General features: G+C 47.9%; 1 protein-coding gene across 2 annotated transcripts in view; it reads left to right on the top strand.

Moving 5' to 3' along the window:
• The first annotated feature begins 9,305 nt into the window (after window positions 1–9,305).
• CDKAL1 (CDKAL1 threonylcarbamoyladenosine tRNA methylthiotransferase) overlaps window positions 9,306–19,622 on the top strand; it is a 685,215-nt gene continuing 674,898 nt past the window's right edge. The window contains exons 1-2 of one of the 2 annotated variants that reach the window (XM_048839973.2): window positions 9,306–9,397; window positions 11,399–11,441. The gene's annotated coding sequence lies outside the window, so the exon portion shown is untranslated. The remainder of the gene's footprint in view (window positions 9,398–11,398; window positions 11,442–19,622) is intronic. The other variant, XM_048839974.2, reaches the window with a different exon arrangement.

Raw genomic sequence — 19,622 nt, 5'->3', positions numbered from 1 at the left:
GATTTGTATACAGGTGTTTATTTTTGAATATTTTTTAAATTCTTGTTACTCTTGGTACTTTTAGATCAATATCATTTGTCTTAAAGAAGTCCTTCATCAGGTACAGAAGTTACTGTTGTTGTTTTTTCCCCCTCTTTTATTTAATGAGAGAAACTTCTTCTATTTATGAAGAATTGCTTATTAATTAGTCAGGTTATACCATTCAACACCAGCAGTATTCCAGTAGATTACTTGTCTGTGTAGTGCTGACAATGTGCTCAGTGCTGTACAAGACAGAAAAACAAAGACAGACCTTTACAATCTAAAGAAAAGGCATGCATACAAGATGTGACACACTAGGAAATCGAGTGGTGGGATGACAATGTTTTATTTAATTTAACTTTAAGCATTAAGAATTCCTATTTATGGGCTTCACAGGAGAAATGTTTTTTAGGAGGTTGGTAACTTAAGGAACTGATGGGAAGACTCCCTGTCTGAATCAAGATTAATTACACTGAAGACATTGGGGGTATGTTTATACTACAAATGCAAACCCAGGCTTAGTAGAACTTGAGTTAGCAGACCCAGGGTTTGTTAACCTAGGGCTTGAGCATGTACAGCCATTTGTATCCCTGGTTATGAATTGTTGAACCCTGGGTTCCAATTTGGGTGTCTAGGATCCACAGAGCATGATGCAGGCTTCAGTCCAACCACCTATATCTCAGATTTCCTAGTGCCCTTCCAAAGTGTGGCCGCTCTAGCTCTAGCCCTCTGTTCATAGTGTAGTGGGGAAGAACTTGACGGTTCACCAACTTGACTGTCCAAAGAACAGAAGGAAAGTTAGCCCACGGGATTGTGAAATATTTTTGGTGGACTCCCAGAGCAAAGTCCATTTGGGCTTCTTCTACACTGCACAGGAATAGGGCTTGAAGCCTGGGTCCTGGCTTGACTCAGGCTCAAACCCTCCATTCCCATGGGGTTCTAGGACCCTGGGTCCAAACCCAGGGTTAGCAAGATTTGTGGGTAGACAGAATGGTGGTTAGGTTTGAGCCTGAGTTCAAACCCCAGGCTTACTGCAGTGTAGACATACGCTGGTGTGACACTGTCATAAAAACAAGGTAACTTAGAAGAGAATCAGGGTCTTTGCCTTACCTCCCCAGTCAAGGCAGGATCTGTCTGGATGCTAGAGCTGCACCCAGGCAGCTGATGGGCAGAATCCTGTGCGAAGTCTCTATCTGTGTAAAACAGGTATTTGTTCCTTCTGCCTTCCCCTTCTGAGACTCCAGCATGGCGGGCAAAGATGGAAAACTGAGCTTGTTGTCAGGGGAGACTGCCTACTTGACCAGAAGGGATTGCTGACAATCATGAACAGGGTTGGATACTCCTGATAATGACCTTCTGGTTTCTCCACAGTGGCAGGGAAATGGAGGAAGAATCTTTTCATTCTTTCAGTGCCTGGGTTTAGGGTACCAGCATCTTTCCCTGCCTGCAGCAGTTTATGAATACTATATCTACCAATGGTGGCAGTTTGCATGTTTTTTCCCCCTGATTCTCATAATCTCCTTTCTGGTCCAGAGATACATTATCCCGGAGAGAGGCCAGGACTACTAGCCCTTAAAGTTTGCAGAAGCACCACAAGTGACAGCAAGCAGGAGGAACTGGTTTCCGAACATCAGCACTCAAAATGAAAGGCTCCCTCCCAGTGCTCAGAAAACGCTTTGGAGAAGCCAGTAATCCAGCTAACAGTTACATCCATACTCTTTCCTACTTGAAGCTGTTAATCATCTCTTTCTCTCCTCCCTGGATTCCTAGATCTCTGTTCCTTCTATGTACTCCATGCTGGAGCTCTAGATGAGGGAGACAAAACAGGGAAAAAAGACCTCAGATTGAGGTTCTGCCTTATGTCCCTAAGTGCCATTCCTGTGACAGAAGAGCACCTGGACAAATCCTGCTTCAAGCGGGGTTGTTGGTTAAGCAGAATCTTAATTGCGACTAGCGTTGTTCATGCTCTGGAAGCCAGATTTCTTGGTGAAACATACCCTTTAATTACTTCTGAAGAAAGTGTGCAGTGTGCACTTCAGTGTGTCTTGTGCAGCAAGATTTAAGAAATTTATGAGGCACTACAAAAATGTATGAGGCACTTGCTTTTTTCCATCTGTTTGCAGCACCCCAATTCTGGGAAGTATACTAACAAAATTTCAAGACCAGAAAAGACCATTATGACAAGATGGCTATTGTAGTATAGATGAACCTGAACTAATCCAAAATTCAGATCCAACTTTGTAGATGGATTTGAAACCATCTCTAAAATGGCCTGAATTCATGATCTCATTGAAATTCCAGCGATAGCTACTGATGGTTTACTCCCAGAGTCAGATGAAGGTCTAGCATTTCTCTTGTGGGAGTCACTCTAGATCGTATCTGTCAAACCAATCCTTTCCAAAAGATTTACTAGGACCTTAGTAGGTTCTGAATCCAAACCTTTCAGCTTGGTTCTTTAACCAAGGTGTCCTTGTGTGCTGAAACATCCTTGGCACGGAAACCTTGGAAACTCATTCTCAAAACTCCACTGGGATATCTCTGGAACCTATTCATTCAGTGCTACCCCACTTACTGGCTCTGAAGATGGCTAAGACTTCTAATCTGAGACTAATGCCTGAATTTTTAAAAAACCCAGTGTATAATTGATTTAAATCATATAAGGTCCAAACATTGGCATTAATGCTTTGTTTCTGAAGTCTAGTCATAAGGCTTTCCTAGGGTCTGCTCCACTATCAGTTGCTAATGCTGAATCACTAGACCTGCAGTCTTGTTCTTTCTAAGTGAAGTCAATTGCACATTGACCTCCCCTGAGCTACCAGGGAACAACAATAAATAACTTTTGGCAGCTGCTCCAGGTACAACATTGTCTTGCAACAAAGGTCTTGGTTCTGATCAGAGTGGGCCCTTTGGTGATCTTCTCCCCCTCCACCCTTCCACCTCCCCGATGCTTTAGTCCTAGAACCTATTCTATTGCAATGCCAGGAAGACCTTGGACTTTCATCCTTCATTTGGGCATAGCAGACAATCTGCTTCAGGAGCAGATCCCTCAGGAGTTACTTACCTGAACCTGAGTACTCGGGTAGCAATAATGTCCAATGGGAAAGCACTTAATTGAGAATCCCATATTTACAAGTTGAGATAAACAGCACCAAGTTCTCAAAATTGTTGGTGTGTTAGTTCTATTGCTATGCCACAGCACTGGCTAATTTTCACCTATAAGATGACATGTCCAGACTAGGCCTCTTTATTACCAATGACAATGCCCATTCTCTCCAGTCCAGAGTCAAACAAGACTCACATTATTGACAAACTCTCTTTTCCTTAGACTGGAATTGGGAATTTCTCTCCGTTCTCTCTGATTCCATTGGTTCAGGAGAGCTGCCTGCATGTCAGTTGAGATGCAGCAAGACATTGTCATAGCCAAAATGGGTCTTGGCAGTTTGGTTCAAACATACTCTTTGTCTTCAAGTTGGGGTAAAACTCTCCACCTGATCCTGAATCATTTCAGGTTGACATCCTGACGTCTCAATTGCAACTGTGCATAATGGGGGCATTTTTCAAAAATCTTGTGGTTTCTTATAAAAAACAAAACAGGAGCTTTTGACGAAACATGCTCCTCTTACTTTAAGCATTGCCATCTGTTACACTTCAAACATTCAAAACCATGCTATTAGTTCTTCCAAGTTGCATGGGTTGTAACTTCAGCTTCTAGTCTCACATGCTTAGGGCCAACAGTCCTCACTCACCTTGCAATACTCTAGCTGTTAGAAGGATTGCTGCATGTACCATCAGGGCTACTTGAGGCAACTGCTTTGCCTTCATGGCTGCTCCAGAGGAATCTGGATTTCTTTATAGCAGTATGCATGGTTGTGTTGTGAGTGCCATGGGGTGGATGTATTCACTTACCTGGCCAGAGGTCAGGTATTTCCTGTAGTGCCTGTACCACTTTTGATTTAGGGTCAGAGTCTTGTTTCACAAAGCTCTTGGGATCTCTGGTCTGCTAGTTCTCAGAATATCATCTGTACTGTGGTACTGGGCTCTGTACCTTTAAGTACCTTAGGTTCAGAGACAGAAGTCTGTGGGAACGGTGCTGCAGAAGCCCATGTGTAGTTATGCAGAGGCAACTGGAACTGGCATCTGAATAAAGAGTATTTCTTTCAAGCACCTTGGGCTCAGAGTGATTCCTATACCATGTGTACAATACACCCGAGAAGAGGATATTTCTCATAGCCGCAGCTGAGATACAGACTGCATGGCCAGTCCTCTATAAACTTTAGTCCAGTGGCTCTCAAACTTTTGTACTGGTGACCCCTTTCACACAGCAAGCCTCTGAGTGCTACCTCCTCCCCCGTGCCCATATAAATTAAAAACACTTTTTAATATATTTAACACCATTATAAATGCTGGAGGCAAAGTAGGGGTTTGGGGTGGACGCTGACAGCTCACTACCCCCCATGTAATAACCTCGTGACCCCCTGAGAGGTCCTGACCCCCAGTTTGAGAACCCCTGCTTTAGTCCATATGAGAAATGTGATCGGGTCAGTCAGTACCTCAAATATCAATTTTCATTCTCAAATCATCTCTGTTTCCATCTCAAACAGGCCTCTAATTTACATGTATCTCCCCAACTCTCTTTTATACATCTTTCATTACCCGTAGTAAGACTTGGCAAGTGTTGAATCACCTGGCTATATCAAAAAGTTTACAACAAATTTGAAGACAACATCCATTGCAGGCCTTCTGCCTTGGTTGTAGAATTTGAAGAGCTGTTGCTTGAAGCTCTGCATTTGTACATATATAGGAAAAAAAAGAATGTCCCTCACTTAAGTTTGATGTGGGAGAGTGAAATTGTGGTCACTTCCAATATTCTCTTGAACTGCTTTCTGCAGCTGATTGCTTGTTTTGGCAAGCTCTTTCTGGGACTTCAGGCTTTGCAAGCACCTGATGGAACTCAACATGAGGTCTCGGTTGGACCTGAGACCTTCCCACTCCTTGCCTCATCAACTGGAGCTGTCAAGCACTGTCCTGCCAGTACCAACGGAATACTCCAGCACACCCAAGGATATCTCTGAAAAAAGGCATGATGAGGGTAGGGAGAAACACCCTTAGAGGAAGGAGGGCAAAACGACCCTCCTAAGAAGAGGGTGGCTTTCCCCCTTCCCTTGGGATCAAGTGAGACTCTGTTCCCCTGAGATGGCTCATCTGGAACTCATGGGGATCACGGGCCAGCACTGACAGTACCAAGAGCTTTTAATGCTCTGAAACCATCTGCAAAGGTGTGTCAGGACAGTATGAGCAGATTGCCTTTTGCACCAGTGGTTTCCACACTACACCAAAACAACTACATCCATACCAACATATCCAATTCCAAAGCCAGTTTTCCTCCTGCCTGACCTCAGTACACCCTGCTTGAGGATCTGGCAATTTACACGGATTCGGTGTCACTGATCCCGACAGACTTGGTGATAGAGACTTCCATATGTTGTCCACACGTCACTCTCTATCCTAAGCTCCAGTAGGGCCAGGGACACTCCCACATTGTCGGCATGCTATTCATAAGGCTATGCTTCCAGCTGAGCTACCAAAATGTGGAGCTGGTACCAATGGCTCCACCCTTTGAGTCCAATGATCCTTACTCTGAGGAAGAGCAGGTTCCATTGATGGTCTATACCTGGGCAGGCCAGGCAGTACCAAAAGCTGCTGAGAAGGATTGCTGACATTCTCCAGAGATCCTGCTGCTGGTTTGTGAAACCATTCAATGTCCATTCTCTGCAGACCTGAAACTTATGTAAGGGGACTGTTGCCCCCTTACTAACATTCAGTGGGAGTGTTTTGGTTTTCTAGCTCCCAGTACTAAAAAGGGGAAAGGGTTGATGGGGAATCAGGACCCTGAGACTGACAGTCCCCAGGAACAATGGGGAGAGGCCAATGCTCCAGCTCATCCTGAATGACAGGGCGAGCAGGCTAATCAGGGAGTCAGGCCAGGGAGGTCCCGTCCTCCATATGAGCTGGATTTGCCTGGGTCAGACAGACAGAGTGGGGCTGAGCTAAGGAGAAAGCAGGGGCCCAAGCTAAGCTGGGGAGCAGAGCTGTACCAGATCCAGAGAGAGCAGACTTGCCCTGGGAGCAGAGCTGCAGCAACCAGAGCCAGAGGGGCCAGAAAAGCAGCCCAGGAAGCAGGTCAGTGCTGGGAGCAGAGTCACAGAAGCAGCCTGCAGAGCAGACCTGTCCTGGGAGCAGAGCTGCAGCAACGAGAGCCACAGGGGCCAAAAAAGCAGCCCAGGGAGCTGGAGGCAGAGCAGCAGCAGTGCAGAGACCGAGTGGTGGAGCTGAGGCAGGAGCAGTCCGGAGCTGGGTGCGGTGAGCAGCTGGGGAGAGCGAGGGGGACCCTGGGCAGCGGGCCCAGCACAGGGAAACGCCTCAGCCAAGGGGCTCTGCAGGCCAGGCTTGGATCATAACCCTGACAGGGCGGGGGCGATACTGGGAAGAAGGGTCCTACCACTTAGAGCCTGAGAGCGTGTGGCCACCACCAGAGCAAGTGTCCAACCCACAGCATCCCTGCAGCAAAGCCAGGGCCTGAGAAGAAGGCCTGGGACTTACAAGGAATAGACTGTGAACTGCCCTGACATTCCAGAGACACTGTTTGTGATGTTCCCTGCACAGAGCAGGTTGATGTGTTTCCTTTAACCTTTCCCATTTTTCCTTATTCTTTTTAAAATTAATTGTTGATTAAATAACTTGCATTTGCTTTAACTTGTATGTAACGGTCAGTGGGTCAGAGAAGTGCCCAGTGCAGAGAGAGTACCCCGGAGTGGGGACTCCCTAGCCCCTGTCCTAGGTGACCACAGCAGGGTTGGGGGTCGAGCCCCCCAGGAATCCTGGGCCCAGCCTTGTTGGGGTTAGGAGGACTCTGCCAGACAGGAGAGTGGAAGGGGAGTCCTCAAGGGCAGGGAGACCACTGGGTAAAGGAAGTGGGACTCAGATCCTTTCGCTAGCCCACTTCACCAGGGTAGTGCAGAAGCCAGGAAAGTTCCCCACAAGAGCGGGACTATTCCACCGCTTACACTTAGAGAATGAGGATAGATTTTGTTTGCATTGCTTGTCCCTTGGGTGTTGAAGTATTTAGTAGCTGCGATGTGGAGCATTTGAGATCTAAAACTATCGTAATGGCCTGTGTCTTGTCTTTTTGTTGCTTTTCTCCAAGCAGTGGTTGCTCCTCCTTAGTTCTCAAGCCTTTTCAGCAGGGCCGGCTCCAGGCACCAGCTTTCCAAGAAGGTGCGTGGGGCGGCACCGAGAATGGGGTGGCAATCCGTGCCTCACGGTGGCAATTCGGCGGCAGCTCTGCCGCTCTTCCTGCTGCGGCGGCTTTTGGGCGGAAGCTCTGCCGCTCTTCCGGGCACAGCGGCAATTCAGCGGCAGCTCCGCCTCTGTTGCGGTGGCAGCAATTTGGCGGCGACTGCTTGGGGCGGCAAAATTGGTAGAGCCGCCTCTGCTTTTCAGTCTTCCTCTTCAACAAATGCAGAGGCACTAATTGAAAGACATGCTCTATTTCATTTATCAGACATTGGGCTTGATAATGATCACACATAGTATGGAAGAATAAGTTCCCCTACTACAAGAATCACTGAGTGAAATTCTATGGCCTGTGTTATGAAGGAGGTCAGTCTGGGCTTTAAAATCTATCATCATCTAAAGGGACCACTACTAAACAACATCAGTTATGAGGAAGGACATTGGAGAAGAGATTAGTACCATTCACTGCTGCAAGGTAGAGATGGGAGCAGTTAAAACTGACATACTGATGAGTTACTATCATCACTTTATGTTTCATGGGCAGGATCCCTGAACACTGTGTATGTGTTTACCACAGACTTTACATACAGACTCAACACAAACATATATGATATTTTAATCAACAGCAACAATGTTTCAATGTCTGATACCAGATAATGCACATGATACATACAGGCTCTCAGGAACCTGGCCTACACAGATTAGTTTTTAAAGACTGCTTCAACACTTCATGGTGTATTCTGTTAACTCTTGTCTCTCTTTGTCCTGTTCTAATTTTTCACGTCTCTCCAATTACTTTGCTCTCACTGATATCCTATTTTCCTGTAACTGGCCTCAGATAAAAATATTGTATAATTAGTTTAAGTGTAATAATATTCATAGATGGAGGAAGAGACTGCTAGGCTTTATCTGCTGTTAGATAAAAAGCTCCTATTAGTAGACCCATGGCTTTCACAACTTTTCTACTTGCTATAGGGAGAAAATCAGTTATTTTTAGAAAAAGGGATTCTAAGGCCACTGCAAAATGAATTAGCATGACATCCATAATGCAATTACAAAAAACTGTGTTTTTAATGTCCTGAAGGAGATACAGCCTGCTCCAAAATAAAACTGTGAATATATGCACTTTGAGATGTTTCAGATACATTATAATTCTCTTTTCTGCAAGTTAAAAAAAAATCAGTTTTGTTGTTGTTCTTTCCATCTGGTATCAGGAGGGGGTGGTCAGGGGACAAGGGGGGGGGGTTGGATAGGTCGGGGGTTCTGAGGGGGACAGTCAGAGGTGGGAGGCGGTGAATAGGGGGCAGGGGCCAGGCTGTTTGGAGACCTGTGCACAGCCTTCCCTACCTGGCCCTCCATACAGTTTTGCACCCTAATGTGCCCCTTGGGCCAAAAAGGTTGCCCAACCCGGACCTAAGCCATGTGCTGGGCCTTGGGGCAAACTCTGGACAGATTTGTCCTGGAGGCCGCATGTGAGCTGGAGCTGTTAGGCATATCACCCATTAAAACGCAGCCTTGGCAGGGCCCCTGGCCAGGTGCCTGTGCAACCCGAAGCGGGCCCTGTTATGGCCTCAGCAGCCCAAGGTGAGTGGCGCTAACTCCGGCGCTTTCAGCGCGAGCCTCCCAGGAGCCGGGGTGGGCTCGGAGCCCAAGCCGCCGGACTCCCTGCGAAGGTGCCACGCGCAGCCGGCAGGCAGGTTGCAGCCCCTGGCGGCGGAGAAAAGCAGGGACACGTGCCCCAGCGTCAGGGAGCGGCTCGGCCGCTAGGGGGCCGCCGGACAACGAACAATCTCCCCACAAACCCGGCCCCACCCTCCCGAGTGGAACGTTCGGCAGCCCCGCCTCCCTCCGCCCTGCGGGAGGGAGGTGGGAGGAGCCCGGGACTCAGAAGGCTCAGCCCAGGCCTGGGGGCGGGGCCAGCCTCGCTCTGGTAGGGGGTGTGTTTGTGCGGAGCTGAGGGCCCAAGGTACGGAATAGTTTGGCCGCCCTGGGAGCCCGTCGCGGCTGCGACGTTTGACGTGTGAAGGGGCGGGGCGGACGGCAGGCATCATGGTGGAGTCCAGCTGAGGGCGCGGGCTGGGAGGTGAGTCGTAACTGCCACCCTTCCCCCTCCCCCTCCCCGAGTCGTTTATTCAGCGTGTAGCCCCATCCCCTAGCGGGTCTCGCGGGGGCACAGCCCCCTCAGGCGCGTTTCTGGGGCTGCCGGGGGGCGCGGGCTGGCCCCTCAAGAGCAGCGCGGGGCGGTAACACTCCCCCGCCCCGGCCCCTTGTGGTGGCACATCCCCCCCCTTCCCCCGCCTGCGAGCGGCGGCCCCCCGGGTTAACGGGAGGTGGGGGCGGCTTGTGCGGAGCCCCTGGGGTGGCAGTGCCCGGGGCCCTGCGCGGAGCGCGCGGCTGTGCTCTGTCCCCCAGCGTGGGCAGCCCCTTGCCAGTAACGGTAACGTCGTAGCCGGCTCCCGCCTGGCGCTGCTGGTGCGCAGCTCTCCACGTGTGTGTGTGGGAGGGGGCAGGATCATGGTCCCCATTTTACAGATGGAGGAAACCGAGGAGGCACCTGCCCGGCAATCCTGGGGCTCGTGTGGCTTGTGGGGACTCCGTAAGCGAGCGAGCGCGGAGCTGCCTGGCTGGGGTCCTGGTACCGTGGCACCGCTGGCTACCTGTGCGAGGAATCACCCAGTGTCTCCAGCAGGCTCTGCAGCTTGTGCTGTCTTGGCTTTTTTGCTGCCTATACCTGAGCCAGCTAGCTGCAGAGGCGCTCTGTGATTGCAGTGTGCATATCCTGGAGCACAGAGGTGAAATTACTTGCCTGGTCACCCAGTACGCCCGAGGCCGCTGGGAATAAACCCAAGACTGAGTTCCAGTCTGTTCTAGCCATTAGGCAACACTGCTGGACCCATGTTCTAAGAATATGTTGGCTAAAGCTCAGCGTCTGGTTTTTTCTTCCCATGGTGTTTCAGTGTTATGAAAGATGACCAGATCTGTTAGTTCAGTCCACCATGATGCATTCAAACCAGAATCTTTTGAATGCCAAGGTTTGTCTATTCTTTCCTTTTAAAATATATATTTTTTTAATATGAAGATGAATCTGTGAGAAGGCCTGATGCAAATACTATCGTCTGTGATGTGTTGGAACAGAAGTGACTGAACAGACAGATTTCAGAGTAGCAGCTGTGTTAGTCTGTATCCGTAAAAAGAAAAGGAGTACTTGTGGCACCTTAGAGACTAACAAATTTATTAGAGCATAAGCTTTTGTGAGCTACAGCTCACTTCATTGGATGCATGAAGTTCACAGACAGAAGCTCACATTTACTAATCAGTGATACTTATGTGGTCTCAGCTCAGTTCCTTCTAGGGCATATGTGGATGTCAAAAATCACCACTTTGTTAGCACTCTGCAGCAAGGACTGAATGATCAATAAGAGAAAAGTACTGACTTAATCCCGAGATGTGGTCTCTCTCAATCATTTGCTGCATTGGTAGCGCAGTGTTCAGGAACTTGCATTATTACTGCATGTACTGTATTCTGGTGGATAAATCAGGATCTTCCATTTATAGAGCTCTGAGATTAGTACCTTTCCAAAACACTAACACTAACACTAAACACTCTTAAAGAAAATAACGCACTTCAGAGTCAATATGTAGCTCATAGTGGTCATATTGTGCAAACTCATTAGGGTGACCAGACAGCAAGTGTGAAAAATCGGGACAGGATGGGGGGTAATAGGAGACTATATAAGAAAAAGACCCCAAAATCGGGACTGTCCCTATAAAATTGGGACATCTGGTCACCCTAAAACTCATTAGTAAACAAAACTTTTATCAGTACACTTCTGCCACCTTAGACTTCTCTTTTTACACTGAATATTTATCCTTATCTGGAATAGCTGCCTTACTGCAGGAGTCTGTAAACGTGTTCCTCAGGTGCCAAATGCAGAGTGCAAGTACACAGCCAAAATTGAAGTGGTTACTAAGTTATGTATTTAAGAACACATAAATCAAATTCAATAACTGATATTCTATCTATGGCAGACTTGTGAGTATGTTTAGGTGAATCTTGTCTCTAAGAGCCTTTTCTACTTTTCAGATACTTTATTCAAGAGAACTTAAGACACGTTGCATAAATCAAGGTATGTTTTTAGTCTGGTCATGGTGTTTTAGTATGTTGCTTTAGAGCGATCTAATTTTTTTCATTTTATGAACCTGAAAATAGGGTTTGTCTAATTTTAAAATGCTTTGTTCCATAACTTGTCTCTCACTTCACCTAGACCTTACTTAAGAAAAGAGCAGTAGTGTCTTGGAGCAATTATTGTTTCCAAGGGCCTGTTTACCCCTCTCTTAGCATAGATTTTTGGTTTTCTGTTCATACAAGGTGGATTGGTTTAACTAAATCAATTTAAACATTTGTTTTTAAATTTAGTTAGATTGGTGCAGACTTCTACACAGATACTTAAATCAGTTTAACCCAGGCTTATACTGATTTAGCTAAGATGGTAAGGAATTGATTTAACACAGTCGTCGTAAGACAGGCTTAAATTGAGTTATGAGCGTTCACAGAGGGTTTTGTACCTGTTTGATTTTTAAATCACATGTTTAATTAAACCATTGCAGTATGGTGTGTATATTGGGCCTGTGTGGTGTTTTATTGCATGCTAGAGGAAGAAACTTCAGACTGGGGAAAATGAATAATATAAACTTAATTGATTACCTTTTATAACTTACTTCTGGAGTGTTTCATTCATGGTTAGTTATGTTCTCAGGTTAGCAGTATAAGTTGACTGCTAACATTATGTCCATCTTGTTTTTTATTAATTTATTGGCTTGCCAGCTTGAAATATTCATATACATGTGTGCCTGTATAATTTAGGTTTTAAAAGGATTGAGATATTGTTGATGAAACTTTCTGTTGCAGCTGGAAGGTCTCAAACTTGAAACTGAACTTCACTAACAAAATGTTTTGTCTACTGTGTGGAACCATGGATAGTGCATATTAGAATATTGGGCTGCTTGTAAAAAGTAAATAAGATTCCTGAGACACAGACTTAAAGGTGACCTGCAAAGGAAAAAAACAAAGATTCTGGCCCCATTTTAGCTTCTTTGTAATTTAATGCATATGCATACAGTATATCTGAAATGTTTTTGTTAGTGTTTTTTCTGTTTGATTTTGTACAGTAGCTCCTCACTTAAAGTCGTCCCAGTTAACGTTGTTTCGTTGCTATGTTGCTGATCAATTAGGGAACATGCTCGTTTAAAGTTGTGCAATGCTCCCTTCTGATGTTGTTTGGGAGCCACCTGATTTGTCCACTGCTTGCAGGAAGAGCAGCCCATTGCAGCTAGCTGGTGGGGGCTTGGAACCAGGGTGGACCAGAAGCCCTGCTCAGGGGGTGGCAGGTTTGTAGAAATTTTGGTGATGCTCTGAACCCGCCCCCCCAAACTCCATCCCCCACCTGCCCAAGGCTCTGGGAGGGAGTTTGGATGCGGGAGGAGGTCTGGGGTGCAGGCCCTAGGCTGGGGCAGGAGATTGGGGTGCAGGGTGCAGGCCCTGGGAGGGAGTTTGGGGATGGGAAGGGCTCAGGGCAAGAGTAGCGGTGTAGGGGGTGAGGGCTCTGGGGTTGGGAATGAGGGGTTTGGGGTGTGGGAGGGGCTCAGGGTGAGAGTAGGAGTGTGGGGGTGAGGGCTCTGTCTGGGGCTGGTGGGTTTGGGGTGTTAGAGAGGCTCAGGGCTGGGGCAGAGGGTTGGAGTGCAGGGGGATGAGGGCTCTGGCTGGGACTGGGGATAAGGTGTTTGGGGTGTTAGAGGGGCTCAGGGCTGGGGTAGAGGGTTGAGGGTGCGGTGGTGGGGTAAAAGCTCTGGCTGGGGGTGTGGGCTCTAGGGTGCGGCAGGGCTGGGGATGAATTTGGGGTACAGGCAGGCTGCTCTGGGACAGGGGCCAGAGAGGACGACTCCCCCCAGCCCTTTCCCTGCCGGTAGTAGCGAGCTCTGGGGCAGGAGCCTCTCTTTCCTGCCCCCCCAGCAGCACACTCACCCCCACCACTGTCACTGCATGTGCTTCTAGGGCCCCTCTCAGGTCCAGGAATCTCCCTTGCCTCCCCCTTGGTGGGTGCCGGGGGGTGCTGCGTGCGCCTCCTCCCCTGCTGTTGCCCCTGACTGTAGCCTCACTGGGGGGTGAGGGATGGGGCTGCCTCCTTGCCCAGCATGGGGCAGGAGCGGTGACTGTGGGCGGAGGGGTCCCCTCTGCTGGTGGAGGGTCCTGCCGGAAAAGGGAAGGGTCTGAGGTGGAAGGGCAAGCTCAGTCAGTATGCCTCAGGCAGTGGAGATAGGGGGCAATAGGACCCTGCAGCAGCAGTTGCTGCGGGGAGGCAACATAGAGCTTCAGGGAAAAGGCAGAGGCAGGGATGCTCTGCTCCGGGGAGGGGAGTGGGGGCAGCAAGAGAGGGCCGGGGGAACCTGCCCCCTTGTCAAGGTTCCTCCCCCACTCTGAACTCTAGGGTACAGATGTGGGGACCTGCATGAAAAACCTCCTAAGCTTATCTTTACCAGCTTAGGTCAAAACTTCCCCAAGGTACAAAATATTCCACCCTTTGTCCTTGGATTGGCCGCTACCACCACCAAACTAATATTGGTTACTGGGGAAGAGCTGTTTGGACGCGTCTTTCCCCCCAAAATACTTCCCAAAACCTTGCACCCCACTTCCTGGACAAGGTTTGGTAAAAAGCCTCACCAATTTGCCTAGGTGACTACAGACCCAGACCCTTGGATTTTAAGAACAATGAACAATCCTCCCAACACTTGCACCCCCCCTTTCCTGGGAAATGTTGGATAAAAAGCCTCACCAATTTGCATAGGTGACCACAGACCCAAACCCTTGGATCTGAGAACAATGAAAAAGCATTCAGTTTTCTTACAAGAAGACTTTTAATAAAAATAGAAGTAAATAGAAATAAAGAAATCCCCCCTGTAAAATCAGGATGGTAGATATCTTACAGGGTAATTAGATTCAAAAACATAGAGAACCCCTCTAGGCAAAACCTTAAGTTACAAAAAAGATACACAAAAGAAATAGTTATTCTATTCAGCACAATTCTTTTCTCAGCCATTTAAAGAAATCATAATCTAACACATACCTAGCTAGATTACTTACTAAAAGTTCTAAGACTCCATTCCTGGTCTATCCCCGGCCAAGACGACTACAGACAGACACAGACCCTTTGTTTCTCTCCCTCCTCCCAGCTTTTGAAAGTATCTTGTCTCCTCATTGGTCATTTTGGTCAGGTGCCAGCGAGGTTACCTTTAGCTTCTTAACCCTTTACAGGTGAGAGGAGCTTTCCCCTGGCCAGGAGGGATTTCAAAGGGGTTTACCCTTCCCTTTATATTTATGACACCCCCCCCAAACTTGGCCCCAAATATTGGTGGAGCTGGGCCCCTGGGCTCTGAATATTGCTGGTGCTAAGCCACCATGTGGAGATATAACTTGCCGCTAGCAGCTCCTGGCTCCCCTAAGTTCCCTGTGCAGCAGCCATCCAGCAGGCTACCAATTGCTAGCAGTTCAGCTGTGCCTCCCCCCACAGCCATGTGCTGCTCCTGTTATACCTATAAAATAAAAACCAGCAGGATCTTATGAAAGGGGAAAAGGCAAAATGCCACATTTGTTGTGAATACAAACTGCAAGATTTTTATCATAGTTACCAGCCTTAGAGTTGCTCATGCCAAGCCACTGGCCAGGTGGCCTGGACATGAGGAGGGAGCAAGGCCTTGTCAGTTGCTCATCTGATGCTCCTGGAAGTTGGTTTTCAGAATCAGACCCCAAAGTTCTCACTTTCTAGAGTCCATTTCTATAGGAATTTCTTCCTATGCTAGTTTATGGGAATTGCTTCATCATGCTGCTGCTGAATCAATCAGCAGATGGCACATTCCTGATGGCTCCGTGCTGCCAGATGTTATCTTGTTCTTTGGTTCTCCCATTCTGAGGCTGTTGAGTGGATTCCAGTCTGCCCTCCGGGGGTCCTCTGGTTATTTCCACTTGACGCCTTCTTCAGCCGATGGACACTGGATTCTTTGGCTGGCACCTCCCTGATCATTCAGTTGTTATCCACACCAAGCATCCATCCACATACATCCTCTATCTCTATTTTAATCACAATTGTTTAACAAAGCGAGATGAATACAACAAAAGGGTGTGGGGGAAGAAGGAGGCTAATGTCAGGGTGTCCCTCTCCCCCCTACTCCTGCCCCCCGCTTACCCCTTCTCCATATAGAGCAGGGTGGGGACAGGACAGGGCTCAGGACAGAGAGAGCTTGCTGGCCACAGCTGCTGTTTCAACTTCCTGATTTTTTTAAAGGCAATATACTTAGAATGGGGTCAGCATACTTAAAGGGGCAATGCACATCTCTGTCCCCCACACAAGGTGTGTGTCTCTATCTGCCATGCTGTTTCCCCTCCTTCCATTCGTGCTGCCTTGTAGAGTGTGAGGCTACATTAACAACAGTGTGTTAACCCTTGAGGGCTCAGTCAAATGATAGTTCATCATTTAGCAGTAAGGCATTCCCTGGGAAATATCCCACCCTCTGATTTCACCACTTTAACCAAGCTTCACAGTCATCATTGCTGTGTACAGTATTAAATTGTTTGTTTAAAATGTAGTGTGTGTGTGTGTATAAAAAAATAGGTTTTTGTCTGGTGAAAAAAATTTCCCTGGAACCTAACCCCCACCCCCATTTACATTAATTCGTATGGGGAAATTGGATTCACTTAACATCGTTTTGCTTAAAGTTGCATTTTTTTCAGAAGATAACTACAACGTTACGTGAGGAGTTATTGTACCTGAGAAATTCAGGTCTTATCTGTCATTGGTAACTTGGAAAATAGTGAAATTGGCATCAGGATAGATGGAAAGCTCAGCATATGAGGCTATGTCTACACTACAGCCTATGTCAGCATAACTTTCATTGTTTAAGGTGGTGATTAAGCCTCTCCCTTGAGCAACATAAGTTACACTGACATAAGCACTCATGTGCATAGGGCTAAGTCGGCGGGAGAGCTTCTCCTGCCGACTTAACTTCTGCTGATCGTGGAGGTGGGGTTTTTATGCTAATAGGCTGCTGGGGTTGGCCGGCCGCCGTGGGACTGCTGGGGGCTGGCTGGCCGACCCGGGGTTAACTGTTAAGGCGGGTTAACTGTTGCTTACCGGTTAACCTTTTACATCCGTTGCTCACATGGGGAGGGTTGACACACACACACACACACACTCGCTCACTCACACGGGGGTTGACCAACCCATCTGACCCTCTCTACCTGGTGCTCTGTCCTCCACGCCTGGCTGGACCCCCGGGACGGACCCGCCTTTCCTGGTGCTGTGTCTTCCTGAGGCAAGACATTGGCGGGGAAAGAAGGGTCATATGCCCCTCCTCTCCAGATTTCTGCCAGGGTTTGCACCAGAATGTGGCCAGCAGCAGCCTTTCAGCACTGTGTGGGAGGGAAGGGATGGGAGCTGCTTCCAGTGTCAGGGGAAGAGGGGGTGGAAGGGATGACCTGGCCTGTGTGTTTACAGAGCTCATCGCTTCTCCTCCCCACCCCATCCCAGGTTGGAAGCAGCTTGTTCCTGCATGCCTGCAGTATCAAAAGGCAGCTAACACCTCCAGACTGCTGCTGGCCATTGACAAAACCCAGCCACTTCCTGGCTACAGTGTGGGCAGGAAGGGGTTAAGCCCTCAGAATACATTGTCACCAGGAAACCTGACTGCAGCAAACTCGGCTGGAGAGGTGGCTCAGGAGGGGAGCGTGCCTAGGGGACGGAGCAACCCCTTGCTCCCTGGGGCGGGGGTGTGTGTGGAAAGGGTGCTGAGCCCCTGCTGCAGGAGCTGCTGTGGAGCCTGTAGGTTTGGGGCATGAACAGGCTGAAAATCGCTTCTACCCCCTGCCACTTTAGAGCTTAGCTGAGAGGCAGAGAGGCTTCCCCATGCCAGTGCTGTGTGGGGCTTTGGCACAGGCAGGGCTTGGCTCCTCCTGGCCAGTGTTCTGGGCTGGAGGGTCTTGGGCTTTCCTGGGGCACCAGCCCAGCCAGAGGCAGTGGGGGCAGGAAGGAGCCTGCTGGCCGGGCTGTTTGTGAGCTGAGTGCTCCAACCAGGGGCTGGTTCTCTGGGCCTGGGATGCACCCTGCCGGGGAGGACATGGAAGAACAGTGGGTTGCAGGGAGTTGTGAAGGGGCAAAGGAAGGAGAGGACAGCGAGAGGGGGAACGCTTAAAGGGCCGATTGGTGGGCAACATAGACGACACGTTACTGGCCACCATCTGGCGCCTGCCCGCACTCACTAGCCACCGCAGCTTGCAGTGCTCAGCCAGTGTTGGTTGGAAGTGGGATGGGGCTCTCCTGGCTGAGAGCTGGAACACAGCAGGGCCCGTGCTGACAGACCAGCAGGGGAGCGGCTGACCCTGCCAGCTGCATCTTCACCCTGCCACCAGCCTTGCACACCCTTCCCCCATCGTTGGCCACTGGAACCTCCAACTCACCGCTGGTGGAGGGGCGGCTGGCAAACAGGGGTCCAGCCAGCAGCTATAGGGGATCCGTCAGTAGTGATGGGGGAGACAGAAAATCTGGGACAGTTTGCCCGTTTTTAAGGAAATGTTGGGACAGTTGCAGGAGGGCTTAAAAACAGGACATCTGGTCACCCTACACTTATCCTGTGACACTCAGCATCCATTTAATCAGCAACAACATTTCCCAGGGTCAAAGATTCTAGTGCCTATAACGTTGCACACCAGTAGCAGATGACAGGTTAGCATACATCCTAAAACACCAAAATCCCCTCAATAGGTAATCAGCAGGATAACAAGTCTCTTGGGCCGCTATAGTGCATCAGGTAAAGAGAGATCTATGCTGATGGGAGAGAGCTCTCCTGTTGACATAAGAAAAACCCACCTCCATGAGCAGCAGAAGCTATGTTGCAGCAGAAGCTCTCCTGCTGACGTAGTACTGTGCGCATGAATGCTAATGTTGGTATAACTTAATGTTGTTCGCGGGGTGCTGCCATAGGCTGTAGTGTAGACACAGCCTTACTGTATTAGCCCTGCACAACCAAAACCCTCATCTGGGCAAGAAAATTTAAAAGAATATCAACTTAAACCCCACATTTCAGTTGGAATATTTTTTCATTCTCCCTATATCTTTAATGGAGAGTGCTGCTTTGCACTTCTAAAATGTCTTTCAAAGGATATCAAAGTATTTTATAAACATTAAGCTCCATAATTCCACACACACATTAGTATTTTCTCCTCTAAAATGAAGATGTTGAGGGCAGAGTTAGCGTTTGAAAAATGGCATTGTGGGGTTCCATATTTATTGCATCCTGATGATTCCACATCAGATTTGCTCAGTCTAAAAGTAAAAAGATGTTTTTTCTGACACCACTGAAAACTCAACCTGGAATCTCTAGAGCCTTGTACTTAGTCTTGAGCATCATCAATAGAAATAAAAGATTCAGTTGTAATGCTGCTGATGTATAAAAAATGATACAGAATCCAGCTTTGTGTCCCATAGCTATGTTGGTTCTACCAGTCTAGCCAGGATACAAAACATGTTATAACTTTTTTTTTTTTGTAATGACTGAATACACACACAGTGAAACAGATGTCAAGAAGAACAACATTGTTTTTACTCAGTCACTTTCTTAATCATAACCATACTGACTTGCTCAAAATCAGAGTGAGTTAGAAGCAGAGGCAGGAGTAGTACTAAAAACACTGATTCACAATTCCTTGGTATAACAAATTAGACACATTCCCTAACTCACTTCCAGTAGCAAGGATTCACCTGTAATGTACTCTGATACGAAGTACAGTACACTCCTGTTTATCCAAATTTTCTTGGGGACAGCCTAAATTTTCAGATAATCGGGCACTCACATAAACGTGAGTGCTACCAACCAACATAGGGAGCATGGGGGATGCACTCTGGATTCAGATAACCTAATTCCTTTTATCTGAAAATCCCAGTTAATTGAAATTATACTGTACTATAAGTGCCAGGTATTATTTTAAAATCATTTTATCTGACCTGCCTCCACCTCCTGATTGATGAACAATACGCCTCCACCTCCTGATTGATGAACAATACCAATGAACAATACAGGTGATGCCAGCCATGCTTAATTGGTTAACCATTTAAATGACATATTTTTTAATCGTTTAAACGGTTAACTTTTAAAATGGTATTTACATGCCTAGTGTGAACCCTGAAGTCTTAAAGATAAGAAGGTAAATATAAAGAATCCAACTATGCAGTATTTCTTCCTAAATGGGGGATCAGTCAACTTGA

Source organism: Caretta caretta, chromosome 2, assembly GCF_965140235.1.
Source record: "Caretta caretta isolate rCarCar2 chromosome 2, rCarCar1.hap1, whole genome shotgun sequence".
NCBI classification, from domain to species: domain Eukaryota; kingdom Metazoa; phylum Chordata; order Testudines; family Cheloniidae; genus Caretta; species Caretta caretta.
This window is presented reverse-complemented; position numbering and strand designations above follow the sequence as displayed.